This window comes from Scophthalmus maximus, chromosome 9 (assembly GCF_022379125.1).
Source record: "Scophthalmus maximus strain ysfricsl-2021 chromosome 9, ASM2237912v1, whole genome shotgun sequence".
In the NCBI taxonomy this organism is placed as follows: domain Eukaryota; kingdom Metazoa; phylum Chordata; class Actinopteri; order Pleuronectiformes; family Scophthalmidae; genus Scophthalmus; species Scophthalmus maximus.
In genome coordinates, this window is record NC_061523.1 from 48,171 (window position 1) to 71,147 (window position 22,977).

The window sequence follows — 22,977 nt, forward strand, 5'->3', positions numbered from 1 at the left end:
CCATCAGCGTTAGGGTTCACCTTGGCCCGGCTACCTCAGTCTGTAGAGCATGAGACTCTTAATCTCATGGTCGTGGGTTCGAGCCCCACGATGGGCGGGGTACTTTTCAACATACGTGTGGGAATTGATGTTACACTGCTAATATCTGCCTTTGCTAAACAGGTTAGGTAAGAACAAGTCAACGGGTCATGAGCATAGGGTAAGAATCTGGAACCCCAAAAAGGTGTTGTTCTGCTTGTCTCAACAGAGAAGGAGTATCAATATAAAGATGGACAGCTCCACAAAAGTGAAACCAGTGCATATGGTTTTATCAGCTCCAGTATAGGTCGTGAACCCGGCCTCCAACATGTTAGCAGATTGGATATGGGCCATGCTCAAGTACACGTCATGAGGCTGAGTTTGAAAGGTTTTTGAATGTCCTGGGTAGGGAAGAAACATACACACGATTGAAATACCTGGGATTCACCACAACTTAGTCAGAACTGAAGAAGCCTGTTGAATGAGAGGTGAAACGTCTTCAAGAAGTGACAACCAACTCAGGGAGGCTGCTGTTGCGCTAAAAAGCTCAGATTCTTTCACTGTGTGGTCTGCAGCAAATGGAGATGAGGAGGAATTGGGGATGAGGAGCAAAAAATGTGGGGGCGTGGGATCCTGGTAAGATCAGTCAGCAACACATGAACTTCATAATCCTTTCACCGGTTCTTTGGGGACTGTTCATTTTGGGACTGTCAATCGTGGAATACAAGTGTAGTGTATTAACTGGTCTAAATACTTGCGGCAACATATTGCGGCACAGACAAGAGTCGGTTTGGAAAAAGAGGGGGCGTGGTCTCTGTCTGGTCTCGCCGCCCATCAGCATTAGGGTTCACCTTGGCCTGGCTAGCTCAGTCGGCAGAGCATGAGACTCTTAATCTCCTGGTCGTGGGTTCGAGCCCCACAATGGGCGGGGTACTTTTCAACATACGTGTGGGAATTGATGTTACACTGCGAATATCTGCCTTTGCTAAACAGGTTAGGTAAGAACAAGTCAACGGGTCATGAGCATAGGATAAGAATCTGGAACCCCAAAAAGGTGTTGTTCTGCTTGTCTCAACAGAGAAGGAGTATCAATATAAAGATGGACAGCTCCACATAAGTGAAACCAGTGCGTTTGGTTTTACCAGCTCCAGTATAAGTCGTGAAGCCGGCCTCCAACATGTTAGCAGATTGGATATGGGCCATGCTCAAGTACACCTCATGAGGCTGAGTTTGAAAGGTTTTTGAATGTCCTGGGTAGGGAAGAAACATACACACGATTGAAATACCTGGGATTCACCACAACTTAGTCAGAACTGAAGAAGCCTGTTGAATGAGAGGTGAAACGTCTTCAAGAAGTGACAACCAACTCAGGGAGGCTGCTGTTGCGCTAAAAAGCTCAGATTCTTTCGCTGTGTGGTCTGCAGCAAATGGGGATGAGGAGGAATTGGGGATGAGGAGCAAACAATGTGGGGGCGTGGGATCCTGGTAAGATCAGTCAGCAACACATGAGCTTCTTAATCCTTTCACCGGTTCTTTGGGGACTGTTCATTTTGGGACTGTCAATCGTGGAATACAAGTGTAGTGTATTAACTGGTCTAAATACTTGCGGCAACATATTGCGGCACAGACAAGAGTTGGTTTGGAAAAAGAGGGGGCGTGGTCTCTGTCTGGTCTCGCCGCTCATCAGCATTAGGGCTCACCTTGGCCCGGCTAGCTCAGTCGGTAGAGCATGAGACTCTTAATCTTAGGGTCGTGGGTTCGAGCCCCACGTTGGGCGGGGTACTTTTCAACTAATGTGTGGGAATTGATGTTACACTGCTAACATTTGCCTTTGCTAAACAGGTTAGGTAAGAACAAGTGAACGGGTCATGAGCATAGGGTAAGAATCTGGAACCCCAAAAAGGTGTCGTTCTGCTTGTTTCAACAGAGAAGCAGTATCAATATAAAGATGGACAGCTCCAAGCCTCACACGGGGCATCTCTCTTGGTACATGTACTGTGTTATGTGGTCTGATGTTATGAGAAGCTTAGAGTAGACCCTCAACTCAGAACATTTCATCAATAAGCAACAGAAAAATACCACCCGGCATTTTGTTTAAAGGGTTGGATATAAGGGGATATCCAAGAACCTGGTAGAATCAAGAAGTTGTATCCTTCAGGTCTAAATTTTGTGTATTGGGGCTGTCGTATGTCGCAGAGGCCAACTGGGCTGTTAGCCCCGCCCTGCCTCAGGAACGAACTGACTGGCTGTCAAGCGAACTGATGTCATTGTGTTACAATGCTCACCGTCAACAGGGAAGTCATTCAAAAATGTCTTCACAAGAGTGGGTATGTCATCTCCTGATGACTCTGGATTATTATCAATTTTAAGGGCAAAACCGTTGCTGTCTGAAGGGCATGGTACATAAAATGTGGACCCTTTGAACAGCACAGCAGTGACGGTCAAGTAGTTGTTTGTGTTTCTTTTACTCTAACACCTCCGTTTTAGACATTTTTACAGTAAAAAGGGCATCGTTAGCAGTGCGTCAGTCTCATAATCTGAGGGTCGTGAGTTGAAGCCTCACACGGGGCATCTCTCTTTTTACACGTACTGTGTGATGTTATGAGAAGGTTAGAGTAGCATCTCAAGTCAAAACATGTCATCAATTAGAAACGGAAATATACCAAATACCATTCTGTTTAAAGGGTATGTATATAATGAGATATCCAATTGGTCCAAAATGACTTCACAAGAATGGCTATGTCATCTCCTGATCACTCTTGCTCTATGTTTAAAGGGTTGGATATAAGGGGATATCCAAGAACCTGGTAGAATCAAGAAGTTGTATCCTTCAAGTCTAAATTTTGTGTATTGGGGCATTCAGCTGTCGCAGAGGCCAACTGGGCTGTTAGCCCCGCCCTGTCTCAGGAACGAACTGACTGGCTGTCAAGCGAACTGATGTCATTGTGTTACAATGCTCACCATCAACAGGGAAGTCATTCTGACATCTGAGTCTATTACCTATTTCTAGTACATACAATTTGGACACTTTGGACAGTAATGATCTAAAAATACACACGTATCTAATTTTTTCTGTCATTGTTGCACACTTCTGATTGACAGACAAATAGTCTTTTGTGTTTCTGTTACTTGAACAACTCCATTTTAGTCATGTATTTTTACTGTGAAAATGAACGAACTGACTGGCTGTCAAGCGAACTGATGTCATTGTGTTACAATGCTCACCGTCAACAGGGAAGTCATTCAAAAATGTCTTCACAAGAGTGGGTATGTCATCTCCTGATGACTCTGGATTATTATCAATTTTAAGGGCAAAACCGGTGCTGTCTGAAGGGCATGGTACATAAAATGTGGACCCTTTGAACAGCACAGCAGTGACGGTCAAGTAGTTGTTTGTGTTTCTTTTACTCTAACACCTCCGTTTTAGACATTTTTACAGTAAAAAGGGCATCGTTAGCAGTGCGTCAGTCTCATAATCTGAGGGTCGTGAGTTGAAGCCTCACACGGGGCATCTCTCTTTTTACATGTACTGTGTGATGTTATGAGAAGGTTAGAGTAGCATCTCAAATCAAAACATTTCATCAATTAGAAACGGAAATATACCAAATACCATTCTGTTTAAAGGGTATGTATATAATGAGATATCCAATTGGTCCAAAATGACTTCACAAGAATGGCTATGTCATCTCCTGATCACTCTTGCTCTTTGTTTAAAGGGTTGGATATAAGGGGATATCCAAGAAGCTGGTAGAATCAAGAAGTTGTATCCTTCAAGTCTAAATTTTGTGTATTGGGGCATTCGGCTGTCGCAGAGGCCAACTGGGCTGTTAGCCCCGCCCTGTCTCAGGAACGAACTGACTGGCTGTCAAGCGAACTGATGTCATTGTGTTACAATGCTCACCATCAACAGGGAAGTCATTCTGACATCTGAGTCTATTACCTATTTCTAGTACATACAATTTGGACACTTTGGACAGTAATGATCTAAAAATACACACGTATCTAATTTTTTCTGTCATTGTTGCACACTTCTGATTGACAGACAAATAGTCTTTTGTGTTTCTGTTACTTGAACAACTCCATTTTAGTCATGTATTTTTACTGTGAAAATGAACGAACTGACTGGCTGTCAAGCGAACTGATGTCATTGTGTTACAATGCTCACCGTCATCAGGGAAGTCATTCTGACATCTGAGTCTATTACCTATTTCTAGAACATACAATTTGGACACTTTGGACAGTAATGATCTAAAAATACACACGTATCTAATTTTTTCTGTCATTGTTGCACACTTCTGATTGACAGACAAATAGTCTTTTGTGTTTCTGTTACTTGAACAACTCCATTTTAGTCATGTATTTTTACTGTGAAAATGAACGAACTGACTGGCTGTCAAGCGAACTGATGTCATTGTGTTACAATGCTCACCGTCATCAGGGAAGTCATTCTGACATCTGAGTCTATTACCTATTTCTAGAACATACAATTTGGACACTTTGGACAGTAATGATCTAAAAATACACACGTATCTAATTTTTTCTGTCATTGTTGCACACTTCTGATTGACAGACAAAATGTCTTTTGTGTTTCTGTTACTTGAACAACTCCATTTTAGTCATGTATTTTTATTGCAAAAATGGCCTCGTTGGCGCAGTTGGCAGCGCGTCAGTCTCATAATCTGAAGGTCGTGAGTTCAAGCCTCACACGGGGCATCTCTCTTGGTACATGTACTGTGTTATGTGGTCTGATGTTATGAGAAGCTTAGAGTAGACCCTCAACTCAGAACATTTCATCAATAAGCAACAGAAAAATACCACCCGGCATTTTGTTTAAAGGGTTGGATATAAGGGGATATCCAAGAACCTGGTAGAATCAAGAAGTTGTATCCTTCAGGTCTAAATTTTGTGTATTGGGGCTGTCGTATGTCGCAGAGGCCAACTGGGCTGTTAGCCCCGCCCTGCCTCAGGAACGAACTGACTGGCTGTCAAGCGAACTAATGTAATTGTGTTACAATGCTCACCGTCAACAGGGAAGTCATTCAAAAATGTCTTCACAAGAGTGGGTATGTCATCTCCTGATGACTCTGGATTATTATCAATTTTAAGGGCAAAACCGTTGCTGTCTGAAGGGCATGGTACATAAAATGTGGACCCTTTGAACAGCACAGCAGTGACGGTCAAGTAGTTGTTTGTGTTTCTTTTACTCTAACACCTCCGTTTTAGACATTTTTACAGTAAAAAGGGCATCGTTAGCAGTGCGTCAGTCTCATAATCTGAGGGTCGTGAGTTGAAGCCTCACACGGGGCATCTCTCTTTTTACACGTACTGTGTGATGTTATGAGAAGGTTAGAGTAGCATCTCAAGTCAAAACATGTCATCAATTAGAAACGGAAATATACCAAATACCATTCTGTTTAAAGGGTATGTATATAATGAGATATCCAATTGGTCCAAAATGACTTCACAAGAATGGCTATGTCATCTCCTGATCACTCTTGCTCTTTGTTTAAAGGGTTGGATATAAGGGGATATCCAAGAACCTGGTAGAATCAAGAAGTTGTATCCTTCAAGTCTAAATTTTGTGTATTGGGGCATTCAGCTGTCGCAGAGGCCAACTGGGCTGTTAGCCCCGCCCTGTCTCAGGAACGAACTGACTGGCTGTCAAGCGAACTGATGTCATTGTGTTACAATGCTCACCATCAACAGGGAAGTCATTCTGACATCTGAGTCTATTACCTATTTCTAGTACATACAATTTGGACACTTTGGACAGTAATGATCTAAAAATACACACGTATCTAATTTTTTCTGTCATTGTTGCACACTTCTGATTGACAGACAAATAGTCTTTTGTGTTTCTGTTACTTGAACAACTCCATTTTAGTCATGTATTTTTACTGTGAAAATGAACGAACTGACTGGCTGTCAAGCGAACTGATGTCATTGTGTTACAATGCTCACCGTCAACAGGGAAGTCATTCAAAAATGTCTTCACAAGAGTGGGTATGTCATCTCCTGATGACTCTGGATTATTATCAATTTTAAGGGCAAAACCGTTGCTGTCTGAAGGGCATGGTACATAAAATGTGGACCCTTTGAACAGCACAGCAGTGACGGTCAAGTAGTTGTTTGTGTTTCTTTTACTCTAACACCTCCGTTTTAGACATTTTTACAGTAAAAAGGGCATCGTTAGCAGTGCGTCAGTCTCATAATCTGAGGGTCGTGAGTTGAAGCCTCACACGGGGCATCTCTCTTTTTACACGTACTGTGTGATGTTATGAGAAGGTTAGAGTAGCATCTCAAGTCAAAACATGTCATCAATTAGAAACGGAAATATACCAAATACCATTCTGTTTAAAGGGTATGTATATAATGAGATATCCAATTGGTCCAAAATGACTTCACAAGAATGGCTATGTCATCTCCTGATCACTCTTGCTCTTTGTTTAAAGGGTTGGATATAAGGGGATATCCAAGAACCTGGTAGAATCAAGAAGTTGTATCCTTCAAGTCTAAATTTTGTGTATTGGGGCATTCAGCTGTCGCAGAGGCCAACTGGGCTGTTAGCCCCGCCTTGTCTCAGGAACGAACTGACTGGCTGTCAAGCGAACTGATGTCATTGTGTTACAATGCTCACCATCAACAGGGAAGTCATTCTGACATCTGAGTCTATTACCTATTTCTAGTACATACAATTTGGACACTTTGGACAGTAATGATCTAAAAATACACACGTATCTAATTTTTTCTGTCATTGTTGCACACCTCTGATTGACAGACAAAATGTCTTTTGTGTTTCTGTTACTTGAACAACTCCATTTTACTCATGTATTTTTATTGCAAAAAGGCCTCGTTGGCGCAGTTGGCAGCGCGTCAGTCTCATAATCTGAAGGTCGTGAGTTCAAGCCTCACACGGGGCATCTCTCTTGGTACATGTACTGTGTTATGTGGTCTGATGTTATGAGAAGCTTAGAGTAGACTCTCAACTCAGAACATTTCATCAATAAGCAACAGAAAAATACCACCCGGCATTTTGTTTAAAGGGTCGGATATAAGGGGATATCCAAGAACCTGGTAGAATCTAGAAGTTGTATCCTTCAGGTCTAAATTTTGTGTATTGGGGCTGTCGTATGTCGCAGAGGCCAACTGGGCTGTTAGCCCTGCCTCAGGAACGAACTGACTGGCTGTCAAGCGAACGGATGTCATTGTGTTACAATGCTCACCGTCAACAGGGAAGTCATTCTGACATCTGAGTCTATTACCTATTTCTAGTACTACCTAGAATTGTTTCAAAAGTCTTACCATGGTTTTTAGTACTACCAAGAATAGGTCAAAAATGTCTTCACAATAGTGGGTATGTCATCTCCTGATGACTCTGGATTATTATCAATTTTAAGGGCAAAACCGGTGCTGTCTGAAGGGCATGGTACAAAAAATGTGGACCCTTTGAACAGCACAGCAGTGATGGTCAAGTAGTTGTTTGTGTTTCTTTAACTCTAACACCTCCGTTTTAGACATTTTTACAGTCAAAAGGGCATCGTTGGCAGTGCGTCAGTCTCATAATCTGAGGGTCGTCAGTTGAAGCCTCACACGGGGCATCTCTCTTTTTATATGTACTGTGTGATGTTATGAGAAGCTTAGAGTAGCATCTCAATTCAAAACATTTCATCAATTAGATTCTGTTTAAAGGGTATGTATATAATGAGATATCCAATTGGTCCAAAATGACTTCACAAGAATGGATATGTCATCTCCTGATCACTCTTGCTCTTTGTTTAAAGGGTTGGATATAAGGGGATATCCCAGAACCTGGTAGAATCAAGAAGTTGTATCCTTCAGGTGTAAATTTTGTGTATTGGGGCTGTCGTATGTCGCAGAGGCCAACTGGGCTGTTAGCCCCGCCCTGCCTCAGGAACGAACTGACTGGCTGTCAAGCGAACTGATGTCATTGTGTTACAATGCTCACCGTCAACAGGGAAGTCATTCTGACATCTGAGTCTATTACCTATTTCTACAACATACAATTTGGACACTTTGGACAGTAATGATCTAAAAATACACACGTATCTAATTTTTTCTGTCATTGTTGCACACTTCTGATTGACAGACAAAATGTCTTTTGTGTTTCTGTTACTTGAACGACTCAATTTTTGTCATGTATTTTTACTGTGAAAATGGCCTCGTTGGCGCAGTTGGCAGCGCGTCAGTTTCATAATCTGAAGGTCGTGAGTTCAAGCCTCACACGGGGCATCTCTCTTGGTACATGTACTGTGTTATGTGGTCTGATGTTATGAGCAGCTTAGAGTAGACTCTCAACTCAGAACATTTCATCAATAAGCAACAGAAAAATACCACCCGGCATTTTGTTTAAAGGGTTGGATATAAGGGGATATCCAAGAACCTGGTAGAATCAAGAAGTTGTATCCTTCAGGTCTAAATTTTGTGTATTGGGGCTGTCGTATGTCGCAGAGGCCAACTGGGCTGTTAGCCCCGCCCTGCCTCAGGAACGAACTGACTGGCTGTCAAGCGAACTGATGTCATTGTGTTACAATGCTCACCGTCAACAGGGAAGTCATTCAAAAATGTCTTCACAAGAGTGGGTATGTCATCTCCTGATGACTCTGGATTATTATCAATTTTAAGGGCAAAACCGGTGCTGTCTGAAGGGCATGGTACATAAAATGTGGACCCTTTGAACAGCACAGCAGTGACGGTCAAGTAGTTGTTTGTGTTTCTTTTACTCTAACACCTCCGTTTTAGACATTTTTACAGTAAAAAGGGCATCGTTAGCAGTGCGTCAGTCTCATAATCTGAGGGTCGTGAGTTGAAGCCTCACACGGGGCATCTCTCTTTTTACACGTACTGTGTGATGTTATGAGAAGGTTAGAGTAGCATCTCAAGTCAAAACATGTCATCAATTAGAAACGGAAATATACCAAATACCATTCTGTTTAAAGGGTATGTATATAATGAGATATCCAATTGGTCCAAAATGACTTCACAAGAATGGCTATGTCATCTCCTGATCACTCTTGCTCTTTGTTTAAAGGGTTGGATATAAGGGGATATCCAAGAACCTGGTAGAATCAAGAAGTTGTATCCTTCAAGTCTAAATTTTGTGTATTGGGGCATTCAGCTGTCGCAGAGGCCAACTGGGCTGTTAGCCCCGCCCTGTCTCAGGAACGAACTGACTGGCTGTCAAGCGAACTGATGTCATTGTGTTACAATGCTCACCATCAACAGGGAAGTCATTCTGACATCTGAGTCTATTACCTATTTCTAGTACATACAATTTGGACACTTTGGACAGTAATGATCTAAAAATACACACGTATCTAATTTTTTCTGTCATTGTTGCACACTTGTGATTGACAGACAAATAGTCTTTTGTGTTTCTGTTACTTGAACAACTCCATTTTAGTCATGTATTTTTACTGTGAAAATGAACGAACTGACTGGCTGTCAAGCGAACTGATGTCATTGTGTTACAATGCTCACCGTCAACAGGGAAGTCATTCAAAAATGTCTTCACAAGAGTGGGTATGTCATCTCCTGATGACTCTGGATTATTATCAATTTTAAGGGCAAAACCGGTGCTGTCTGAAGGGCATGGTACATAAAATGTGGACCCTTTGAACAGCACAGCAGTGACGGTCAAGTAGTTGTTTGTGTTTCTTTTACTCTAACACCTCCGTTTTAGACATTTTTACAGTAAAAAGGGCATCGTTAGCAGTGCGTCAGTCTCATAATCTGAGGGTCGTGAGTTGAAGCCTCACACGGGGCATCTCTCTTTTTACATGTACTGTGTGATGTTATGAGAAGGTTAGAGTAGCATCTCAAATCAAAACATTTCATCAATTAGAAACGGAAATATACCAAATACCATTCTGTTTAAAGGGTATGTATATAATGAGATATCCAATTGGTCCAAAATGACTTCACAAGAATGGCTATGTCATCTCCTGATCACTCTTGCTATTTGTTTAAAGGGTTGGATATAAGGGGATATCCAAGAAGCTGGTAGAATCAAGAAGTTGTATCCTTCAAGTCTAAATTTTGTGTATTGGGGCATTCGGCTGTCGCAGAGGCCAACTGGGCTGTTAGCCCCGCCCTGTCTCAGGAACGAACTGACTGGCTGTCAAGCGAACTGATGTCATTGTGTTACAATGCTCACCATCAACAGGGAAGTCATTCTGACATCTGAGTCTATTACCTATTTCTAGTACATACAATTTGGACACTTTGGACAGTAATGATCTAAAAATACACACGTATCTAATTTTTTCTGTCATTGTTGCACACTTCTGATTGACAGACAAATAGTCTTTTGTGTTTCTGTTACTTGAACAACTCCATTTTAGTCATGTATTTTTACTGTGAAAATGAACGAACTGACTGGCTGTCAAGCGAACTGATGTCATTGTGTTACAATGCTCACCGTCATCAGGGAAGTCATTCTGACATCTGAGTCTATTACCTATTTCTAGAACATACAATTTGGACACTTTGGACAGTAATGATCTAAAAATACACACGTATCTAATTTTTTCTGTCATTGTTGCACACTTCTGATTGACAGACAAAATGTCTTTTGTGTTTCTGTTACTTGAACGACTCAATTTTTGTCATGTATTTTTACTGTGAAAATGGCCTCGTTGGCGCAGTTGGCAGCGCGTCAGTCTCATAATCTGAAGGTCGTGAGTTCAAGCCTCACACGGGGCATCTCTCTTGGTACATGTTATGTGGTCTGATGTTATGAGAAGCTTAGAGTAGACTCTCAACTCAGAACATTTCATCAATAAGCAACAGAAAAATACCACCCGGCATTTTGTTTAAAGGGTTGGATATAAGGGGATATCCAAGAACCTGGTAGAATCTAGAAGTTGTATCCTTCAGGTCTAAATTTTGTGTATTGGGGCTGTCGTATGTCGCAGAGGCCAACTGGGCTGTTAGCCCTGCCTCAGGAACGAACTGACTGGCTGTCAAGCGAACGGATGTCATTGTGTTACAATGCTCACCGTCAACAGGGAAGTCATTCTGACATCTGAGTCTATTACCTATTTCTAGTACTACCAAGAATTGTTTCAAAAGTCTTACCATGGTTTTTAGTACTACCAAGAATAGGTCAAAAATGTCTTCACAATAGTGGGTATGTCATCTCCTGATGACTCTGGATTATTATCAATTTTAAGGGCAAAACCGGTGCTGTCTGAAGGGCATGGTACAAAAAATGTGGACCCTTTGAACAGCACAGCAGTGATGGTCAAGTAGTTGTTTGTGTTTCTTTAACTCTAACACCTCCGTTTTATACATTTTTACAGTCAAAAGGGCATCGTTGGCAGTGCGTCAGTCTCATAATCTGAGGGTCGTCAGTTGAAGCCTCACACGGGGCATCTCTCTTTTTACATGTACTGTGTGATGTTGTGAGAAGCTTAGAGTAGCATCTCAATTCAAAACATTTCATCAATTAGATTCTGTTTAAAGGGTATGTATATAATGAGATATCCAATTGGTCCAAAATGACTTCACAAGAATGGATATGTCATCTCCTGATCACTCTTGCTCTTTGTTTAAAGGGTTGGATATAAGGGGATATCCCAGAACCTGGTAGAATCAAGAAGTTGTATCCTTCAGGTGTAAATTTTGTGTATTGGGGCTGTCGTATGTCGCAGAGGCCAACTGGGCTGTTAGCCCCGCCCTGCCTCAGGAACGAAATGACTGGCTGTCAAGCGAACTGATGTCATTGTGTTACAATGCTCACCGTCAACAGGGAAGTCATTCTGACATCTGAGTCTATTACCTATTTCTACAACATACAATTTGGACACTTTGGACAGTAATGATCTAAAAATACACACGTATCTAATTTTTTCTGTCATTGTTGCACACTTCTGATTGACAGACAAAATGTCTTTTGTGTTTCTGTTACTTGAACAACTCGATTTTAATCATGTATTTTCATTGCAAAAATGGCCTCGTTGGCGCAGTTGGCAGCGCGTCAGTCTCATAATCTGAAGGTCGTGAGTTCAAGCCTCACACGGGGCATCTCTCTTGGTACGTGTACTGTGTTATGTGGTCTGATGTTATGAGAAGCTTAGAGTAGACCCTCAACTCAGAACATTTCATCAATAAGCAACAGAAAAATACCACCCGGCATTTTGTTTAAAGGGTTGGATATGGCTGTCAAGCGAACTGATGTCATTGTGTTACAATGCTCACCGTCAACAGGGAAGTCATTCAAAAATGTCTTCACAAGAGTGGGTATGTCATCTCCTGATGACTCTGGATTATTATCAATTTTAAGGGCAAAACCGGTGCTGTCTGAAGGGCATGGTACATAAAATGTGGACCCTTTGAACAGCACAGCAGTGACGGTCAAGTAGTTGTTTGTGTTTCTTTTACTCTAACACCTCCGTTTTAGACATTTTTACAGTAAAAAGGGCATCGTTAGCAGTGCGTCAGTCTCATAATCTGAGGGTCGTGAGTTGAAGCCTCACACGGGGCATCTCTCTTTTTACATGTACTGTGTGGTGTTATGAGAAGGTTAGAGTAGCATCTCAAGTCAAAACATTTCATCAATTAGAAACGGAAATATACCAAATACCGTTCTGTTTAAAGGGTATGTATATAATGAGATATCCAATTGGTCCAAAATGACTTCACAAGAATGGATATGTCATCTCCTGATCACTCTTGCTCTTTGTTTAAAGGGTTGGATATAAGGGGATATCCCAGAACCTGGTAGAATCAAGAAGTTGTATCCTTCAGGTGTAAATTTTGTGTATTGGGGCTGTCGTATGTCGCAGAGGCCAACTGGGCTGTTAGCCCCGCCCTGCCTCAGGAACGAACTGACTGGCTGTCAAGCGAACTGATGTCATTGTGTTACAATGCTCACCGTCAACAGGGAAGTCATTCTGACATCTGAGTCTATTACCTATTTCTAGAACATACAATTTGGACACTTTGGACAGTAATGATCTAAAAATACACACGTATCTAATTTTTTCTGTCATTGTTGCACACTTCTGATTGACAGACAAAATGTCTTTTGTGTTTCTGTTACTTGAACAACTCCATTTTAGTCATGTATTTTTATTGCAAAAATGGCCTCGTTGGCGCAGTTGATTGACAGACAAATAGTCTTTTGTGTTTCTGTTACTTGAACAACTCCATTTTAGTCATGTATTTTTACTGTGAAAATGGCCTCGTTGGCGCAGTTGGCAGTGCGTCAGTCTCATAATCTGAAGGTCGTGAGTTCAAGCCTCACACGGGGCATCTCTCTTGGTACATGTACTGTGTTATGTGGTCTGATGTTATGAGAAGCTTCGAGTAGACTCTCAACTCAGAACATTTCATCAATAAGCAACAGAAAAATACCACCCGGCATTTTGTTTAAAGGGTTGGATATAAGGGGATATCCAAGAACCTGGTAGAATCTAGAAGTTGTATCCTTCAGGTCTAAATTTTGTGTATTGGGGCTGTCGTATGTCGCAGAGGCCAACTGGGCTGTTAGCCCCGCCCTGCCTCAGGAACGAACTGACTGGCTGTCAAGCGAACTGATGTCATTGTGTTACAATGCTCACCGTCAACAGGGAAGTCATTCAAAAATGTCTTCACAAGAGTGGGTATGTCATCTCCTGATGACTCTGGATTATTATCAATTTTAAGGGCAAAACCGGTGCTGTCTGAAGGGCATGGTACATAAAATGTGGACCCTTTGAACAGCACAGCAGTGACGGTCAAGTAGTTGTTTGTGTTTCTTTAACTCTAACACCTCCGTTTTAGACATTTTTACAGTCAAAAGGGCATCGTTGGCAGTGCGTCAGTCTCATAATCTGAAGGTCGTGAGTTGAAGCCTCACACGGGGCATCTCTCTTTTTACATGTACTGTGTGATGTTATGAGAAGCTTAGAGTAGCATCTCAAGTCAAAACATGTCATCAATTAGAAACGGAAATATACCAAATACCATTCTGTTTAAAGGGTATGTATATAATGAGATATCCAATTGGTCCAAAATGACTTCACAAGAATGGCTATGTCATCTCCTGATCACTCTTGCTCTTTGTTTAAAGGGTTGGATATAAGGGGATATCCAAGAAGCTGGTACAATCAAGAAGTTGTATCCTTCAAGTCTAAATTTTGTGTATTGGGGCATTCGGCTGTCGCAGAGGCCAACTGGGCTGTTAGTCCCGCCCTGTCTCAGGAACAAACTGACTGGCTGTCAAGCGAACTGATGTCATTGTGTTACAATGCTCACCATCAACAGGGAAGTCATTCTGACATCTGAGTCTATTACCTATTTCTAGTACATACAATTTGGACACTTTGGACAGTAATGATCTAAAAATACACACGTATCTAATTTTTTCTGTCATTGTTGCACACTTCTGATTGACAGACAAATAGCCTTTTGTGTTTCTGTTACTTGAACAACTCCATTTTACTCATGTATTTTTACCGTGAAAATGGCCTCGTTGGCGCAGTTGGCAGTGCGTCAGTCTCATAATCTGAAGGTTGTGAGTTCAAGCCTCACACGGGGCATCTCTCTTGGTACATGTACTGTGTTATGTGGTCTGATGTTATGAGAAGCTTAGAGTAGACTCTCAACTCAGAACATTTCATCAATAAGCAACAGAAAAATACCACCCGGCATTTTGTTTAAAGGGTTGGATATAAGGGGATATCCAAGAACCTGGTAGAATCAAGAAGTTGTATCCTTCAGGTCTAAATTTTGTGTATTGGGGCTGTCGTATATCACAGAGGCAAACTGGGCTATAAGCCCCGCCCTGCCTCAGGAACGAACTGACTGGCTGTCAAGCGAACTGATGTCATTGTGTTACAATGCTCACCGTCAACAGGGAAGTCATTCTGACATCTGAGTCTATTACCTATTTCTAGAACATACAATTTGGACACTTTGGACAGTAATGATCTAAAAATACACACGTATCTAATTTTTTCTGTCATTGTTGCACACTTCTGATTGACAGACAAATAGTCTTTTGTGTTTCTGTTACCTGAACAACTCCATTTTAGTCATGTATTTTTACTGTGTAAATGGCCTCGTTGGCGCAGTTGGCAGCGCGTCAGTCTCATAATCTGAAGGTCGTGATTTCAAGCCTCACACGGGGCATCTCTCTTGGTACATGTACTGTGTTATGTGGTCTGATGTTATGAGAATCTTAGAGTAGACTCTCAACTCAGAACATTTCATCAATAAGCAACAGAAAAATACCATCCGGCATTTTGTTTAAAGGGTTGGATATAAGGGGATATCCAAGAACCTGGTAGAATCTAGAAGTTGTATCCTTCAGGTCTAAATTTTGTGTATTGGGGCTGTCGTATGTCGCAGAGGCCAACTGGGCTGTTAGCCCCGCCCTGCCTCAGGAACGAACTGACTGGCTGTCAAGCGAACTGATGTCATTGTGTTACAATGCTCACCGTCAACAGGGAAGTCATTCAAAAATGTCTTCACAAGAGTGGGTATGTCATCTCCTGATCACTCTTGCTCTTTGTTTAAAGGGTTGGATATAAGGGGATATCCAAGAAGCTGGTACAATCAAGAAGTTGTATCCTTCAAGTCTAAATTTTGTGTATTGGGGCATTCGGCTGTCGCAGAGGCCTACATTATCAATTTTAAGGGCAAAACCGGTGCTGTCTGAAGGGCATGGTACATAAAATGTGGACCCTTTGAACAGCACAGCAGTGACGGTCAAGTAGTTGTTTGTGTTTCTTTAACTCTAACACCTCCGTTTTAGACATTTTTACAGTCAAAAGGGCATCGTTGGCAGTGCGTCAGTCTCATAATCTGAAGGTCGTGAGTTGAAGCCTCACACGGGGCATCTCTCTTTTTACATGTACTGTGTGATGTTATGAGAAGCTTAGAGTAGCATCTCAAGTCAAAACATGTCATCAATTAGAAACGGAAATATACCAAATACCATTCTGTTTAAAGGGTATGTATATAATGAGATATCCAATTGGTCCAAAATGACTTCACAAGAATGGCTATGTCATCTCCTGATCACTCTTGCTCTTTGTTTAAAGGGTTGGATATAAGGGGATATCCAAGAAGCTGGTACAATCAAGAAGTTGTATCCTTCAAGTCTAAATTTTGTGTATTGGGGCATTCGGCTGTCGCAGAGGCCAACTGGGCTGTTAGTCCCGCCCTGTCTCAGGAACAAACTGACTGGCTGTCAAGCGAACTGATGTCATTGTGTTACAATGCTCACCATCAACAGGGAAGTCATTCTGACATCTGAGTCTATTACCTATTTCTAGTACATACAATTTGGACACTTTGGACAGTAATGATCTAAAAATACACACGTATCTAATTTTTTCTGTCATTGTTGCACACTTCTGATTGACAGACAAATAGCCTTTTGTGTTTCTGTTACTTGAACAACTCCATTTTACTCATGTATTTTTACCGTGAAGATGGCCTCGTTGGCGCAGTTGGCAGTGCGTCAGTCTCATAATCTGAAGGTTGTGAGTTCAAGCCTCACACGGGGCATCTCTCTTGGTACATGTACTGTGTTATGTGGTCTGATGTTATGAGAATCTTAGAGTAGACTCTCAACTCAGAACATTTCATCAATAAGCAACAGAAAAATACCACCCGGCATTTTGTTTAAAGGGTTGGATATAAGGGGATATCCAAGAACCTGGTAGAATCAAGAAGTTGTATCCTTCAGGTCTAAATTTTGTGTATTGGGGCTGTCGTATGTCGCAGAGGCCAACTGGGCTGTTAGCCCTGCCTCAGGAACGAACTGACTGGCTGTCAAGCGAACTGATGTCATTGTGTTACAATGCTCACCGTCAACAGGGAAGTCATTCTGACATCTGAGTCTATTACCTATTTCTAGAACATACAATTTGGACACTTTGGACAGTAATGATCTAAAAATACACACGTATCTAATTTTTTCTGTCATTGTTGCACACTTCTGATTGACAGACAAAATGTCTTTTGTGTTTCTGTTACTTGAACGACTCAATTTTTGTCATGTATTTTTACTGTGAAAATGGCCTCGTTGGCGCAGTTGGCAGCGCGTCAGTCTCATAATCTGAAGGTCGTGAGTTCAAGCCTCACACGGGGCTTATCTCTTGGTACATGTACTGTGTTATGTGGTCTGATGTTATGAGAAGCTTAGAGTAGACCCTCAACTCAAAACATTTCATCAATAAGCAACAGAAAAATACCACCCGGTATTTTGTTTAAAGGGTTGGATATAAGGGGATATCCAAGAACCTGGTAGAATCAAGAAGTTGTATCCTTCAGGTCTAAATTTTGTGTATTGGGGCTGTCGTATGTCGCAGAGGCCAACTGGGCTGTTAGCCCCGCCCTGCCTCAGGAACGAACTGACTGGCTGTCAAGCGAACTGATGTCATTGTGTTACAATGCTCACCGTCAACAGGGAAGTCATTCTGACATCTGAGTCTATTACCTATTTCTAGAACATACAATTTGGACACTTTGGACAGTAATGATCTAAAAATACACACGTATCTAATTTTTTCTGTCATTGTTGCACACTTCTGATTGACAGACAAAATGTCTTTTGTGTTTCTGTTACTTGAACAACTCCATTTTACTCATGTATTTTTATTGCAAAAATGGCCTCGTTGGCGCAGTTGGCAGCGCGTCAGTCTCATAATCTGAAGGTCGTGAGTTCAAGCCTCACATGGGGCATCTCTCTTGGTACATGTACTGTGTTATGTGGTCTGATGTTATGAGCAGCTTAGAGTAGACTCTCAACTCAGAACATTTCATCAATATGCAACAGAAAAATACCACCCGGCATTTTGTTTAAAGGGTTGGATATAAGGGGATATCCAAGAACGTGGTAGAATCAAGAAGTTGTATCCTTCAGGTCTAAATTTTGTGTATTGGGGCTGTCGTATGTCGCAGAGGCCAACTGGGCTGTTAGCCCCGCCCTGCCTCAGGAACGAACTGACTGGCTGTCAAGCAAACTGATGTCATTGTGTTACAATGCTCACCGTCAACAGGGAAGTCATTCAAAAATGTCTTCACAAGAGTGGGTATGTCATCTCCTGATGACTCTGGATTATTATCAATTTTAAGGGCAAAACCGGTGCTGTCTGAAGGGCATGGTACATAAAATGTGGACCCTTTGAACAGCACAGCAGTGACGGTCAAGTAGTTGTTTGTGTTTCTTTAACTCTAACACCTCCGTTTTAGACATTTTTACAGTCAAAAGGGCATCGTTGGCAGTGCGTCAGTCTCATAATCTGAAGGTCGTGAGTTGAAGCCTCACACGGGGCATCTCTCTTTTTACATGTACTGTTTGATGTTATGAGAAGCTTAGAGTAGCATCTCAAGTCAAAACATGTCATCAATTAGAAACGGAAATATACCAAATACCATTCTGTTTAAAGGGTATGTATATAATGAGATATCCAATTGGTCCAAAATGACTTCACAAGAATGGCTATGTCATCTCCTGATCACTCTTGCTCTTTGTTTAAAAGGTTGGATATAAGGGGATATCCAAGAAGCTGGTAGAATCAAGAAGTTGTATCCTTCAAGTCTAAATTTTGTGTATTGGGGCATTCGGCTGTCGCAGAGGCCAACTGGGCTGTTAGTCCCGCCCTGTCTCAGGAACAAACTGACTGGCTGTCAAGCGAACTGATGTCATTGTGTTACAATGCTCACCATCAACAGGGAAGTCATTCTGACCTCTGAGTCTATTACCTATTTCTAGTACATACAATTTGGACACTTTGGACAGTAATGATCTAAAAATACACACGTATCTAATTTTTTCTGTCATTGTTGCACACTTCTGATTGACAGACAAATAGTCTTTTGTGTTTCTGTTACTTGAACAACTCCATTTTAGTCATGTATTTTTACTGTGAAAATGGCCTCGTTGGCGCAGTTGGCAGCGCGTCAGTCTCATAATCTGAAGGTCGTGAGTTCAAGCCTCACATGGGGCATCTCTCTTGGTACATGTACTGTGTTATGTGGTCTGATGTTATGAGCAGCTTAGAGTAGACTCTCAACTCAGAACATTTCATCAATAAGCAACAGAAAAATACCACCCGGCATTTTGTTTAAAGGGTTGGATATAAGGGGATATCCAAGAACCTGGTAGAATCAAGAAGTTGTATCCTTCAGGTCTAAATTTTGTGTATTGGGGCTGTCGTATGTCGCAGAGGCCAACTGGGCTGTTAGCCCTGCCTCAGGAACGAACTGACTGGCTGTCAAGCGAACTGATGTCATTGTGTTACAATGCTCACCGTCAACAGGGAAGTCATTCTGACATCTGAGTCTATTACCTATTTCTAGAACATACAATTTGGACACTTTGGACAGTAATGATCTAAAAATACACACGTATCTAATTTTTTCTGTCATTGTTGCACACTTCTGATTGACAGACAAAATGTCTTTTGTGTTTCTGTTACTTGAACGACTCAATTTTTGTCATGTATTTTTACTGTGAAAATGGCCTCGTTGGCGCAGTTGGCAGCGCGTCAGTCTCATAATCTGAAGGTCGTGAGTTCAAGCCTCACACGGGGCTTATCTCTTGGTACATGTACTGTGTTATGTGGTCTGATGTTATGAGAAGCTTAGAGTAGACCCTCAACTCAAAACATTTCATCAATAAGCAACAGAAAAATACCACCCGGTATTTTGTTTAAAGGGTTGGATATAAGGGGATATCCAAGAACCTGGTAGAATCAAGAAGTTGTATCCTTCAGGTCTAAATTTTGTGTATTGGGGCTGTCGTATGTCGCAGAGGCCAACTGGGCTGTTAGCCCCGCCCTGCCTCAGGAACGAACTGACTGGCTGTCAAGCGAACTGATGTCATTGTGTTACAATGCTCACCGTCAACAGGGAAGTCATTCTGACATCTGAGTCTATTACCTATTTCTAGAACATACAATTTGGACACTTTGGACAGTAATGATCTAAAAATACACACGTATCTAATTTTTTCTGTCATTGTTGCACACTTCTGATTGACAGACAAAATGTCTTTTGTGTTTCTGTTACTTGAACAACTCCATTTTACTCATGTATTTTTATTGCAAAAATGGCCTCGTTGGCGCAGTTGGCAGCGCGTCAGTCTCATAATCTGAAGGTCGTGAGTTCAAGCCTCACATGGGGCATCTCTCTTGGTACATGTACTGTGTTATGTGGTCTGATGTTATGAGCAGCTTAGAGTAGACTCTCAACTCAGAACATTTCATCAATATGCAACAGAAAAATACCACCCGGCATTTTGTTTAAAGGGTTGGATATAAGGGGATATCCAAGAACGTGGTAGAATCAAGAAGTTGTATCCTTCAGGTCTAAATTTTGTGTATTGGGGCTGTCGTATGTCGCAGAGGCCAACTGGGCTGTTAGCCCCGCCCTGCCTCAGGAACGAACTGACTGGCTGTCAAGCAAACTGATGTCATTGTGTTACAATGCTCACCGTCAACAGGGAAGTCATTCAAAAATGTCTTCACAAGAGTGGGTATGTCATCTCCTGATGACTCTGGATTATTATCAATTTTAAGGGCAAAACCGGTGCTGTCTGAAGGGCATGGTACATAAAATGTGGACCCTTTGAACAGCACAGCAGTGACGGTCAAGTAGTTGTTTGTGTTTCTTTAACTCTAACACCTCCGTTTTAGACATTTTTACAGTCAAAAGGGCATCGTTGGCAGTGCGTCAGTCTCATAATCTGAAGGTCGTGAGTTGAAGCCTCACACGGGGCATCTCTCTTTTTACATGTACTGTTTGATGTTATGAGAAGCTTAGAGTAGCATCTCAAGTCAAAACATGTCATCAATTAGAAACGGAAATATACCAAATACCATTCTGTTTAAAGGGTATGTATATAATGAGATATCCAATTGGTCCAAAATGACTTCACAAGAATGGCTATGTCATCTCCTGATCACTCTTGCTCTTTGTTTAAAAGGTTGGATATAAGGGGATATCCAAGAAGCTGGTAGAATCAAGAAGTTGTATCCTTCAAGTCTAAATTTTGTGTATTGGGGCATTCGGCTGTCGCAGAGGCCAACTGGGCTGTTAGTCCCGCCCTGTCTCAGGAACAAACTGACTGGCTGTCAAGCGAACTGATGTCATTGTGTTACAATGCTCACCATCAACAGGGAAGTCATTCTGACCTCTGAGTCTATTACCTATTTCTAGTACATACAATTTGGACACTTTGGACAGTAATGATCTAAAAATACACACGTATCTAATTTTTTCTGTCATTGTTGCACACTTCTGATTGACAGACAAATAGTCTTTTGTGTTTCTGTTACTTGAACAACTCCATTTTAGTCATGTATTTTTACTGTGAAAATGGCCTCGTTGGCGCAGTTGGCAGCGCGTCAGTCTCATAATCTGAAGGTCGTGAGTTCAAGCCTCACATGGGGCATCTCTCTTGGTACATGTACTGTGTTATGTGGTCTGATGTTATGAGCAGCTTAGAGTAGACTCTCAACTCAGAACATTTCATCAATAAGCAACAGAAAAATACCACCCGGCATTTTGTTTAAAGGGTTGGATATAAGGGGATATCCAAGAAGCTGGTAGAATCAAGAAGTTGTATCCTTCAGGTCTAAATTTTGTGTATTGGGGCTGTCGTATGTCGCAGAGGCCAACTGGGCTGTTAGCCCCGCCCTGCCTCAGGAACGAACTGACTGGCTGTCAAGCGAACTGATGTCATTGTGTTACAATGCTCACCGTCAACAGGGAAGTCATTCTGACATCTGAGTCTATTACCTATTTCTAGTACTACCAAGAATTGTTTCAAAAGTCTTACCATGGTTTTTAGTACTACCAAGAATAGGTCAAAAATGTCTTCACAAGAGTGGGTATGTCATCTCCTGATGACTCTGGATTATTATCAATTTTAAGGGCAAAACCGGTGCTGTCTGAAGGGCATGGTACATAAAATGTGGACCCTTTGAACAGCACAGCAGTGACGGTCAAGTAGTTGTTTGTGTTTCTTTTACTCTAACACCTCCGTTTTAGACATTTTTACAGTCAAAAGGGCATCGTTGGCAGTGCGTCAGTCTCATAATCTGAGGGTCGTGAGTTGAAGCCTCACACGGGGCATCTCTCTTTTTACATGTACTGTGTGATGTTATGAGAAGCTTAGAGTAGCATCTCAAGTCAAAACATGTCATCAATTAGAAACGGAAATATACCAAATACCATTCTGTTTAAAGGGTATGTATATAATGAGATATCCAATTGGTCCAAAATGACTTCACAAGAATGGCTATGTCATCTCCTGATCACTCTTGCTCTTTGTTTAAAGGGTTGGATATAAGGGGATATCCAAGAAGCTGGTAGAATCAAGAAGTTGTATCCTTCAGGTCTAAATTTTGTGTATTGGGGCTGTCGTATGTCGCAGAGGCCAACTGGGGTGTTAGCCCCGCCCTGTCTCAGGAACGAACTGACTGGCTGTCAAGCGAACTGATGTCATTGTGTTTCAATGCTCACCATCAACAGGGAAGTCATTCTGACATCTGAGTCTATTACCTATTTCTAGTACATACAATTTGGACACTTTGGACAGTAATGATCTAAAAATACACACGTATCTAATTTTTTCTGTCATTGTTGCACACTTCTGATTGACAGACAAACAGTCTTTTGTGTTTCTGTTACTTGAACAACTCCATTTTACTCATGTATTTTTACTGTGAAAATGGCCTCGTTGGCGCAGTTGGCAGCGCGTCAGTCTCATAATCTGAAGGTCGTGAGTTCAAGCCTCACACGGGGCATCTCTCTTGGTACATGTACTGTGTTATGTGGTCTGATGTTATGAGCAGCTTAGAGTAGACTCTCAACTCAGAACATTTCATCAATAAGCAACAGAAAAATACCACCCGGGATTTTGTTTAAAGGGTTGGATATAAGGGGATATCCAAGAACGTGGTAGAATCAAGAAGTTGTATCCTTCAGGTCTAAATT

At 41.7% G+C, this 22,977-nt stretch overlaps 19 non-coding genes across 19 annotated transcripts; all 19 read left to right on the plus strand.

Annotated features, from left to right (window-relative positions):
- The first annotated feature begins 24 nt into the window (after positions 1 to 24).
- Positions 25 to 97, plus strand: trnak-cuu. Its single transcript has one exon. It is a non-coding gene; the product is annotated as a tRNA-Lys (tRNA).
- Positions 98 to 873: 776 nt separating this feature from the next.
- Positions 874 to 946, plus strand: trnak-cuu. Its single transcript has one exon. It is a non-coding gene; the product is annotated as a tRNA-Lys (tRNA).
- Positions 947 to 1,722: 776 nt separating this feature from the next.
- On the plus strand, positions 1,723 to 1,795 carry trnak-cuu. Its single transcript has one exon. It is a non-coding gene; the product is annotated as a tRNA-Lys (tRNA).
- Positions 1,796 to 4,658: 2,863 nt separating this feature from the next.
- On the plus strand, positions 4,659 to 4,731 carry trnam-cau. Its single transcript has one exon. It is a non-coding gene; the product is annotated as a tRNA-Met (tRNA).
- Positions 4,732 to 6,865: 2,134 nt separating this feature from the next.
- Positions 6,866 to 6,938, plus strand: trnam-cau. Its single transcript has one exon. It is a non-coding gene; the product is annotated as a tRNA-Met (tRNA).
- Positions 6,939 to 8,195: 1,257 nt separating this feature from the next.
- Positions 8,196 to 8,268, plus strand: trnam-cau. Its single transcript has one exon. It is a non-coding gene; the product is annotated as a tRNA-Met (tRNA).
- Positions 8,269 to 10,667: 2,399 nt separating this feature from the next.
- trnam-cau lies at positions 10,668 to 10,740 on the plus strand. The gene has a single exon. It is a non-coding gene; the product is annotated as a tRNA-Met (tRNA).
- Positions 10,741 to 11,990: 1,250 nt separating this feature from the next.
- trnam-cau lies at positions 11,991 to 12,063 on the plus strand. Its single transcript has one exon. It is a non-coding gene; the product is annotated as a tRNA-Met (tRNA).
- Positions 12,064 to 13,220: 1,157 nt separating this feature from the next.
- On the plus strand, positions 13,221 to 13,293 carry trnam-cau. The gene has a single exon. It is a non-coding gene; the product is annotated as a tRNA-Met (tRNA).
- Positions 13,294 to 14,488: 1,195 nt separating this feature from the next.
- trnam-cau lies at positions 14,489 to 14,561 on the plus strand. Its single transcript has one exon. It is a non-coding gene; the product is annotated as a tRNA-Met (tRNA).
- Positions 14,562 to 15,080: 519 nt separating this feature from the next.
- Positions 15,081 to 15,153, plus strand: trnam-cau. Its single transcript has one exon. It is a non-coding gene; the product is annotated as a tRNA-Met (tRNA).
- Positions 15,154 to 16,463: 1,310 nt separating this feature from the next.
- Positions 16,464 to 16,536, plus strand: trnam-cau. The gene has a single exon. It is a non-coding gene; the product is annotated as a tRNA-Met (tRNA).
- Positions 16,537 to 17,050: 514 nt separating this feature from the next.
- On the plus strand, positions 17,051 to 17,123 carry trnam-cau. The gene has a single exon. It is a non-coding gene; the product is annotated as a tRNA-Met (tRNA).
- A 519-nt stretch (positions 17,124 to 17,642) lies between these two features.
- Positions 17,643 to 17,715, plus strand: trnam-cau. Its single transcript has one exon. It is a non-coding gene; the product is annotated as a tRNA-Met (tRNA).
- A 1,195-nt stretch (positions 17,716 to 18,910) lies between these two features.
- trnam-cau lies at positions 18,911 to 18,983 on the plus strand. The gene has a single exon. It is a non-coding gene; the product is annotated as a tRNA-Met (tRNA).
- A 514-nt stretch (positions 18,984 to 19,497) lies between these two features.
- trnam-cau lies at positions 19,498 to 19,570 on the plus strand. Its single transcript has one exon. It is a non-coding gene; the product is annotated as a tRNA-Met (tRNA).
- Positions 19,571 to 20,089: 519 nt separating this feature from the next.
- On the plus strand, positions 20,090 to 20,162 carry trnam-cau. The gene has a single exon. It is a non-coding gene; the product is annotated as a tRNA-Met (tRNA).
- Positions 20,163 to 21,357: 1,195 nt separating this feature from the next.
- Positions 21,358 to 21,430, plus strand: trnam-cau. The gene has a single exon. It is a non-coding gene; the product is annotated as a tRNA-Met (tRNA).
- Positions 21,431 to 22,714: 1,284 nt separating this feature from the next.
- On the plus strand, positions 22,715 to 22,787 carry trnam-cau. Its single transcript has one exon. It is a non-coding gene; the product is annotated as a tRNA-Met (tRNA).
- Positions 22,788 to 22,977: the final 190 nt, after the last annotated feature.